This window comes from Erinaceus europaeus, chromosome 16 (genome assembly GCF_950295315.1).
Source record: "Erinaceus europaeus chromosome 16, mEriEur2.1, whole genome shotgun sequence".
Classification (NCBI taxonomy): Eukaryota; Metazoa; Chordata; class Mammalia; order Eulipotyphla; family Erinaceidae; genus Erinaceus; species Erinaceus europaeus.
The window spans coordinates 55,355,173-55,365,709 of NC_080177.1; the positions used below are offsets into that span (position 1 = coordinate 55,355,173).

At 41.5% G+C, this 10,537-nt stretch overlaps 1 pseudogene; it reads left to right on the top strand.

The window, feature by feature from the left end:
• Positions 1-2,690: 2,690 nt before the first annotated feature.
• Positions 2,691-7,396, top strand: LOC132533458 (large ribosomal subunit protein P1-like; annotated as a pseudogene).
• Positions 7,397-10,537: the final 3,141 nt, after the last annotated feature.

The window sequence follows — 10,537 nt, forward strand, 5'->3', positions numbered from 1 at the left end:
GTGTGTGGCATTCTTTATTTAGAAGATTCTAGATATAATCCTTTTTAGAGAGAGAGAGAGAGAAATAGAGAGGGAGGGACAGAGGAAAAAGAGAAACATCTATAACACTGCTCCACTGTTTATGATCTTGCAGGTGAGGACCAGGGACTTGAACCCAGGCCCTTGCACATGATAATGTGTGTGCTCTACCAGATGCACCACTGCCCAGTCCTGTTCTTTTGCTTTTAGAATAGACTCACCAAGAAGATCGTGTCTAACCTTGATTATAATATTGTGAAGTTATTGGGAGCCATTAGGATTCTTCCCATATTATAGATAGCAGAACTGAGACACAGAATGTGGTAGCTAAGGGCTTCTGACTTTGAATTACTTTATTTGTTTAACAAGTATTGGGCAGGGCTCTGAGAGTTGGATTCGGGGTAGGGGGGGTGTTTCAGGCTTCAGGCTGTGGCAGAGCATATAGTCCAGGTCTCTGTGCCTCCCCCAGCAAGATCCAAGTTGAGTCATTCAGTTCCATGTCACTGCTTAAGTTTGGAACAGCTGATGTAAAAGCATTCTGGGGCTTTCTGATGAGCTGTGCAGTTTTCTTTCACCTGAGTTCTCTCAAGTCTTTCAGTGAAAGACGGGCAGAATTTGGTTCATTGGTGAGATGATTTCTGTGCTTTTTACACTTCTTCCCTGTGAAGGAGAGAAATGAATTCTGTCTTCAAAATTGGCCTCAATTTCCTCATCTATAAAAGGACGGGACGATAAAAAAGCACTCAAGGAGAAAGCTCCTTCTGGATTTTGATTTTAATAAATGCATGTTGAGCTTACGTGCCAGTCACTTGTCTACTAGAATTAATTTGACCATAAGTCTGACATGATTAGCTACAAAGTATAAGAAGAAATATCTTGACCCATTTTTTTTTTCCTATTGGGGGCATTTTTTTTTCTTTAGGGCTTCTGCAGATTTCTCTGCAGCCCAAGGTAGGATTTCAGACACACCCTGCCCTATGATTCCAAGAGATAGATTCCTCACATTCTAGAGATGTGCAGTGTCAGAGGGTCTGCGCTTTGTAGGCATTTTTCTTACATCTTGTACCAGGTCTGTCTCTCTTGGATACACTTTCTACAAGATTGGATGGATGAAATTTTTTTTTTCTCCAGGGTTATTGCTGGGGCTTGGAGCCTGCACTACAAATCCACTGCTGCTGGAGGTCATTCTTTTTTCCATTTTGAGGCCATTGTTATTGTTGTTATTGGGTTAGAACAGAGAGAAATAGAGAAGAGGAAGACAGAGAGGGAGAGAGAAAGATAGACACCTACAGACCTGCTTCACTGCTTATGGAGTAAACCCCCTGCAGGTGGGGACCTGGGGGCTCAAACATGTATCCTTAACACTGGTCCTTGTGCTTCACACCAAGTGCACTTAATGTGCTGTGCTGCTACCTGGCCCCTGAAAAAAAATATTTTGACTTAGAGAAGACAGTATGTGAGAAGGTAAGGTCTTTGTGCCTGTGTTTGGTCTGTTTGCTGTGTGTGTGTGTGTGTGTGTGTGTGTGTGTGTCCCATCCCCTCCAATGGAAACTGCAGAACTGCTGTAGTTCTCCCAAGGTTTCTGGTATGGGTTGATTATATATATATCCGATATTTTAAACTGTCCTCTCTTCACTGCCTTTCTAGTTCTCACCCCTACACCTATTACTACTTCCAGGTGTCTTTCCTTGTTTTTCCTCTTCTCTCTCAGATAAGTGAAATCATTCCTGGCTTCCTCTGGTGTTTTCCAGATTAACTTGCCTTTCATTGATGGTATAAAACACACGATTCCTGGTGACCAGCACTTTCAAGTCCTGGTGGAATGGGGGTACAGCGCCCTCTGGTTTACTGCCCCTATCATTTACTCCTCTGGGAATATGGGCCAAAATTCTTTTAGGGGTGCAGAAGGTAGGAATTCTAGCTTCTGTAACTGCTGCTCCATTGGACATGGGTGTTGGCAGGTTGATCCATACTCCCAGCCATCACTACAGGTATTTCTTACAACCACATACAGTCTTGTCCTATGCCCAAATGCCAGACTCAGGCTTTAGACAGCTGAGGGAAGTGCTCTGTGACTGGACCATGAAACTGAAATACTCAATGCACAGTCCTAGCTGCTCAAAGAATATGATCCCCTTTTTATTAATATTTTTTAATATTTATTCTCTTTTGTTGCCCTTGTTGTTTTTATTGTTGTAGTTATTACTGTTGTTGTTGATGTCATCATTATTGGATAGGACAGAGAGAAATAGAGAGAGGAGGGAAGACAGAGAAGGGGAGAAAAAGATAGACACCTGCAGACCTGCTTTACCGCTTGTGAAGTGACTCCCCTGCAGGTAGGGAACCGAGGGCTCGAACCAGGATCCTTACTCCAGTCCTTGTGCTTCATGCCACGTGCCCTTACCCTGTTGCACTACCGTCCAACTCCCATATGATCCCTTTTCTAGGAGTTTGTGAAACTGTGCTCCTGTATGCTACTTCACCATCTTCTAGCCTTGAATTTTCTCCAATCAAGAGTAGATCATCTGCACCCTTTCTGCACCCAGGCTCCTCAGACTCAGTCATCCTCCTTCCAGAAATGACACTTCCTTTCTGTTTCTGCTCCAGATCCTCTACACACACACACACACACACACACACACACACACACACACACACACAAATACGTACCCTTAAGTAGGAGCACAACTGAGATTCTCTCCATATCTCTGTGGCAATCATTTCAGGACTATGCCAGTTGAGGTGATGGAAGCGATGAAAGATCCCAAGGAACTCAACATGTGGGGAAACTAACAGGTTGCTGGAATTGACAGCAGGATTTGTGCAAGTGTTATGAGGACCCAGAAGAGGGGGACACTAACCCAGAGAGTTAAGATCATGGAGGACAGAAAAACAGTAGCACACATGAAGTTCAGCCTGGTGCTAATCTTAGAGATGACGTGCAGGGGTGAACTCAGAGATAAATCTGGGGAGGGGGAAAAAATTGTCAGAAGACTCTGAGGACCATGCTAAGGTATGTGGACTTCAGCTGTAAGAGACTGCAACTCTTAAGAGGAATTCATAAGTAGGGAGGGCATTATCAAGCTCATATTTCAGAAAGCTCAGCGGTGTAAGTGCAGACCAGGCCAAATATGGTTCAAGTTTATAACCTAGAAAAACAAATAATAGAAGGCCCTGGCAAGAGAACTAGAAATACTGACACTTCAGGGCACATGAAATAAAGGTGAATCCTGAGAGCTACTTTCAAAGCTAGGTAGACTCAGTCCTGGCCCATCTCCACCTCATTATGCCAGAATACATAGGGCTCATTCTAGAAGTATATGTATGCCGATACGCTAGGTAGATATTCTTTCCATCAACTATTATCTGGAAGCCCAGTATTCATTCACTCTTTCTACCAAATCAGCTAGCTCTGACTGAATGTCTTCTCTGTGTTCCCAAGGAGTCTCATACACACGTATGGACTGGGGAGATAGTATAGTGGTTATGCAAAGGACTTCTTGTGCCCGGGGCTCTGAAGTCTCAAATTCAATCCTGAGCACCACCATAACCCAAGCAGTGCTCTGGCAATTCTCAGTCTCTCTCTCTCTCTCTCTCTCTCTCTCTCTCTCTCTCTCTCACACACACACACACACACACACACATACACTAAGATAAACAAATAACAAACATACTTATCCAAAAAGATTTCTATATACCTATCTTTACCGCAACACAATTTGTAATAGCCAAAACCTGGAAGCAACCCAGGTGTCCAACAACAGATGAGCAGCTGAGCAAATTGTGGTATATATACACAATGGAATACTACTCAGCTATTAAAAATGGTGATTTCACCATTTTCAGCCCATCTCACATCCCATGAGTACCCATTCACTGGGGAAACTGACAATCCTTCCTAGCCGACTGAATCCACATGGATCCCAGTCACTTTCAAAGCCAGCAACAAGCAGCTCCTGACAGCTTTCAACCTGACCTGTTGACTGGCTACGGAAGAAGGGCAAACGCTAGAAGAAGAAGAAGCCCATCTCAGATGGTGCTTAAAGGGATCATGTTAAGTGAGATAAGTCATAAACAAAAGGATGAATATGGAACAATCACACCCATAGGCAGAAGTTGAAAATCAAAATCAGAAGAGAAAACACTAAGCAGAACTTGGACTGGATATGTATTGTGCCAAAGTAAAAGACTCTGGGGTGGAGGGGGCCAGGTGGTAGCACAGTGGGTAAAGTGAAAGACCTGCCGAGTATCCCTGTTAGAGCCGCCCAGCTCCCCACCTGCAGGGGAGGTCACTTCACAGGTGGTGAAGCAAGTCTGCAGGTGTCTATCTTTCTCCCCTCCTCTCTATTCTCCCTCCCCTCTCAACTTCTCTCTGTCCTATCAAAAAAAAAAAAAAGGCTGGGGTGGGTAGGGGATAGGGGGGCTTAGGTCCTGGAACATGATGGGAGAGGACCTAGTGGGGTTATATTGTAATATGGAAATGTTATACATGTACAAACTGTTGTATTTTACTGTCAACTGTAAACCATTAATCCCCCAATAAAGAAATAATAATAGTCCCTTTCCTTCGCTGCCGCCAAAGTGCTGGGTTCTTCTGAGGGAGCTAAGGCCGTGTTGGGGTGACAACCTCAGTTCACCTGCGACTAGACAGCCCAGCGTTTGGCAGTGGGCGAAATGCCCTCCAACTCCGAGCTCACCTGCATCTACTTGGCCCTGATCCTGCACGACAACGAAGTCACCGTCACGGAGGACAAGATCAACGTGCTCATCAAGGCAGCCGGCGTCAAAGTGGAGCCCTTCTTCCCCTGGCTGTTCGCCAAGGCACTCGCCAACTTCAGCATGGGCAGCTTCATCTGCAACGTGGGCACCGGGGGCCCAGCGCCTGCCCCTAGGCCGCCGCAGCGAGAGCCTCTGCACCACTGCCAGCGCCTTGCCCACTGAGGAGAAGAAGGTGGAGGACAAGAAAGAGGAGTCGGAGGAGTCCGACGTAGACAAGGACTACAGGCTATTCGACTGACGGGCTTCGGGCCAATAAAGCACCACCGAGCCTCAAAATAATAATAACAACAACAATAATAATAAATGAAAAAAAACCAAGAGCCGTGGTGTTGCACAAGTGTGAGGTCTTGACACTTGAAGCAACCCAGGTGTCCAACAACAGATGAGTGGCTGAGAAAACTGTGGTATATATACACAATACTACACAGCTATTAAGAACAATGAGCCTACCTTCTCTGACCCATCTTGGATGGAGCTAGAAGGAATTATGTTAAGTGAGCTAGGTCTAAGCTTTTAAGAGAGTCAACATATCAAAGATCAGCCTATGGTCTTTGCATTAAAAAGTTTGCGACATTCAATCAATTTTCCCCTCTCATAGTAATTACATAGTGATTTATATGACTACAATTAATAGGAGTGTGCATAAACACCATTCCCACCACCAAAAGACTGTGTCCCATCCCATCACCTCATCCCACACGCCCTGGGAAGCCAAACATCTACCCTCACCCTCAACCCAGGGTTTTTACTTTGGTGCCCTACTCCAAATTCAGTCAAATCCTGCTTTGAGTTTCCCTTTCTGTTCTTCTTTCTCAACTTCTGTTTATGAGTGGGATCATCCCATACTTGTCTTTATCTTTCTGACTTATCTCACTAAACATAATTCCTTCTAACTCCATCCAAGACAGGTCAGAGAAAGAGGGTTCATTGTTCTTAATAGCTGCATAGTTTTCCATTGTGTATATATACCACAGCTTTCTCAGCCATTCATCTGTGGTTGAGCACCTGGGTTGCTTCCAGGTTTTAGCTATTATTAATTGTGCTGCTATGAACATAGGTGTACTCATAGCTTTTTGATTGGGTGTTATGGAATCCTTGGAGTATATCATTAGGAGAGGAATTACTGAGTCATTTGGAAGGTCCATGTCTAGCTTTGTGAGACTGCTCTCCATAGAGGTTGGACCAATTTACATTCCCACCAGCAGTGCAGAAGGGTTCCTTTGTCCCCACAGCCTCTCCAGCATTTGTTGCTGCTGTCCTTTTTGATGTATGCCATTCTCACAGGGGTGAGGTGGTATTTCAATGTTGTCTTTATTTCCATTTCTCGGACAATCAGTGACCTGGAGCAATTTTTCAAGTGTTTGTTAGCCTTTTGGATCTCTTCTGTAGTGAATATTCTGTTCATAACCTCTGCCCATTTTTGGATGGGGTCATTTGTTTTTTTGTTGCTAAGTTTGCTGAGCTCTTTGTAGATTTTGGTTATTAGTCTCTTGTCTGATGTATGGCATGTGAAGATCTCCCATTCTCTTTGTTTGTGTGATAGTTTCATTGGCTGGGCAGAATCTTTTCAATTTGATGTAGTCCCGCTGATTTGTTTCTGCTTTAGTCTTCCTTGCAATTGGGTTTGTTTCATCAAACATGTCCTTGAGGTTTAGGTGGGAAAGTGTTCCACCTCTAAGTGTTTTCCTCTAAATATTTGATAGCTTCTGGTCTAACATCCATGTCCTTGATCCATCTGGAACTGATTTTTGTTTCTGGTGACGTAAAGTGGTTCAGTTTCATTCTTCTGCTTGTTTCAACCTGGTTTTCCCAGCACTATTTATTGAAGAGAGCCTCCTTCCTCCATTTAATACTTTGGGCCCCTTTATCAAAGATTAGATGTCCATATGTGTGGGAGTTTAGTTCTGAGCTTTCAATTCTGTTGCACTGGCCTGTGTGCCTATTTTTGTTCCAGTACCAGGCTGTTTTGATGATGATGGCCTTATAAGATAGTTTGAGATCTGGGAGAGTGATGCCTCCATTTCTGTTTCTTTTCCTCAAGTTTGTTTTGGCACTTCATCAGAGATATTGGTCTATAGTTTTCCTTTTTTGTGTGTCCGTATCTGCTTTTGGTATCAGGGTGATGTTGGTTTCATAGAAGGTAGAAGGGAGTGTTCCTGTTCCTTCGATCTTGTGGAAGAGCTTTAGAAGTATAAGTATTCACTGTTTTCTGAAGGTTTTGTAGAATTCATTTGCAAAGCCATCTGGTCCATGACTTTTGTTGTTGGGAAGATTCTTAGTAACTGTTTCTATTTCTTTGTGATTGGTGCATTTAGGCTTTGTAGTTCTTCTTGGTTCAGTTTTGGAAGGGCATATCTTTCTAGGAATTCTTCCATTTCTTCCAGATTCTCTAGCTCAGTGGTATATAGTTCTTCATAGAAGTTTTGCATAATTTTCTGGATTTCTGTGGTGTCAGCTGTGATAACTCCTCCATCATTTACAATTCTATTTATTTAAGTCTTCTCCCCCCCCCCCTTTTTTTTTAGTGAGTCTGGCTAGGGGTTTGTCAATCTTGTTTAATTTTTCAAAGAACCAACATTTGGCTTCATTGATCTTTTGTATGGTTCTCTTATTTTCAATGTTGTTTATTTCTGCTTTAATTTAGTGATTTTTGTCCTTCTGTTTGCTTTAGGGTTCCCTTGTTCCTCTTCTTCTAAGTCCTTAAGGCATGCAGTAAGGATGTTTATTTAAGCTTTTCTTGTTCTCTAGTGTGTGATTGTATGGCTATGAGTTTCCCTCTCAGTACTGCTTTAACTGTGTCCCAAATATTTTGATAGCTTGTGTCTTCATTTTCATTTGTTTCCAGGAACATTTGAATTTCTTGCTTGAGTGTCTGTCTGACCCAGCGGTTATTAAGCAGCATGTTTTAGAGTTTCTAAATTTTGTGACTTTTAGTAATGTTCTGTTTGTTGTTAAATGTTAGCTTTACTCCACTGTGGTCTGAGAAGTTACTTGGGATGATTTCAGTGCTCTTGAATTTGTTGATACTGTCTTTGTGGCCTAAGATGTGGTCTATCCTTTGAGTATGTGCTGTGTGGATTTGAAAAGAATGTGTATTACAGTTTTTTTTTGGGTGAAGAACTCTGAAAATGTCCAGGAGGTCTAGTCTGTCCATCTCTTCATTTAGTTCTCTTTTTTCTTTGTTGATTCTCTGCTTTGTTGATCTAAGTGTGAGAGTGGGGTGTTGAAGTCTCCCACTATTACTGTATTACTACTGATGTATTTTTGTAGTTCTTTCAGTAAATGTTTGATGTATTTAGATGGCCCTCATTGGATGCATAGATATTAATAATTGTTAAAATTTCTTGGTTGAATGATCATTATGTAATGGCCTTGCCTATCTTTTATTACTTTATTTAATTTAAAGTCTATTGTGTCAGAGATGAGAATGGCTGTTCCTGCCTTTTTTTTTGTTGTTCCTGTCCATTAGCCTGTATGATAGTTTTTCATCCTTTCACTTTAAATCTGTGTTTGTCTTGTTGGATCAGATAGGACTTTTGCAAGCAGCATATGGTTGAGTTGTGTTTTCTGATCCATCTCCCACTCTGTGCCTTTTAATGGGTGAGTTTAAGCCATTGATATTATGGATTTAATGTATGGTAGTGCCATTGTTCAACAATTTTTTATTTGCTCTGATATATGGCAAGTATTATGAAGATGTTCTTGTTTATAAGAGGTCTTTTAGAACCTCTGTCAGGACAGGCTTGGTGATGGTTGCCTTTTTTAACTACTGCCTGTCTGAAAAGGTTTTGATCCCTCCATATAGTTTGAATGACAGTCTAGAAGGATATATTATTCTTGGTTGAAACCCTTTCTCATTGAGGACTCAGTAGATATCTTGCCATTCTCTTCTGGCTCTAACAGTATGAATGGATAAGTCTGCTGATAGTCTTATGGGTTTTCCCCTGTATGTGACTTTTTGTTTTTTCTCTTGCAGCCTTTAGGATCCTTTCTTTATCCTTACTTCTTTTCACTCTAACTAAGATGTGTCTTGGTGTCTTCAGGTCTGGGTTGATTCTGTTTGGGACTCTCTGGGCCTCTTGAATCTCAATGTCCTTTCTGTTGTTTAGGTCTATTATTTCCTCTAGAATGTTTACTTCCCCCTTCCTCTCTTTCTTCCTCTGGTAGGCCAATTATAGGAATGTTACTTCTTTTGAGATCATCCCATATGTTGCTGTTGCTCTTTTCAGTGGCTCTCAGTCTCCTTTTGAGCTCTTTTACCTTTTTCTTAGTTTTCTCTAGCTCATCCTCTGTCCAGCTAATTCTGTTTTCTGCTTCTGTTAATCTGCTTTCCTTTCCCTCAGCTTCTTTCTTCAGTTCAGTTATAGTTTTAGAACAAGTTTAGCTTGTTCTAATTGGCCTTTTAACTCAGCTATTTCAGCTTTCAGTTCTCTAGTTACCTCGAGGTAGCTAGTATTTTCCTTGAGGGTCTCATCTGTTGTTTCCCTAATTCTGATATCCCTTTCCTCCATAGTTGTCTTCATTTCTGTGATTATTAGGTTTATTATTTCTTGCTTATTTTTCTTATTTATGGTTACTTCTGACTGACTTGGAGTTTCTTCTGGGCTCCTGTCCTGATTCCTTGTAGTAGCAGTTTTATTTGCTCTTGATTTAACCTTTTTTTTATTGATGTAGTTTTTATTTTTCTGTTCTGTCATTCTTCAGTTGTTGTGTTTTGAGTACAAGCCATGCTACATACTAAAGATCTTTCACAAATGAAGTCACCAACCTCAGAAATTACAACAATAGTAACTGAAGCAAGAGTTGATGTAGTTCAACCAATACCAGTTAGCCAAACAACCCCTCCAGTCCAAGAAAAAAATAGCAACCAAATCCAAAAGAAAAAAATATGGGAAAAAGGGAAAGCAAGATAGACAATTAAGTAAATCTACCGTCCATTATAAATTCTAGGGATAGCAAGAGGAGAAAGGGAAATAGAAAAGAGAAAGACACAGACACACACAGAGTCCACTTTGAGTCAGATTTCTTCCCCAAAATAATTCACAAATGAGAACTAGTGAATTCAGAAAGCAAATGAAGGAAGAAAAGAAAGAAAAAAAGAAAAATCAGTGAAAGAGATTTTTTAAATTTCGTTATTGGGAAATTAATGTTTTACATTGGACAGTAAATACAATAGTTTGTACATGCATAACATTTCCCAGTTTTTCCTATAACAATACAACCCCCACTAGGTCCTTTTTTTAAAAATTAGCTAGGAGGAGAGAAAAAGGAGAGTGGAGGGAAAATGGAGAGAGAAACAAGTTCCTCTCACAATGAATAGGACACCCAGTCACCTATCAATGGAAAAAACAACAACGGTTAATTTTGGTCAACCTGAAGAAGGAGGCGGGAAAGGGACACATGTATATAATATTAGTACTAATAATAATATAATAAGATAGAGTAAAAAACCCAAACAGTCTTCTGCTTGGACTGCTCCAGATTGGCTGCAGGCAGTCTGAGCAAAAACAGCCAATTATAAGAAGTAAAAAAAAAACAAAAACCTCCAGGTAGTCTTTCCCAGGCAGGGCAGAGACTCTGATTGGTCACGTATTTTGTCACTCAAATAGAGCTCCAGCCACTTAAAAAAAGAAAAGAAAACAAAAAGAAGAAGGCCTGGAATGACACCCCTGGTGAGCCAGGAATCTTGGTAAAGAAAAAAGAAAATAGCTCAGGGGGAAGCCTGCTAGGAGCAGCTGTC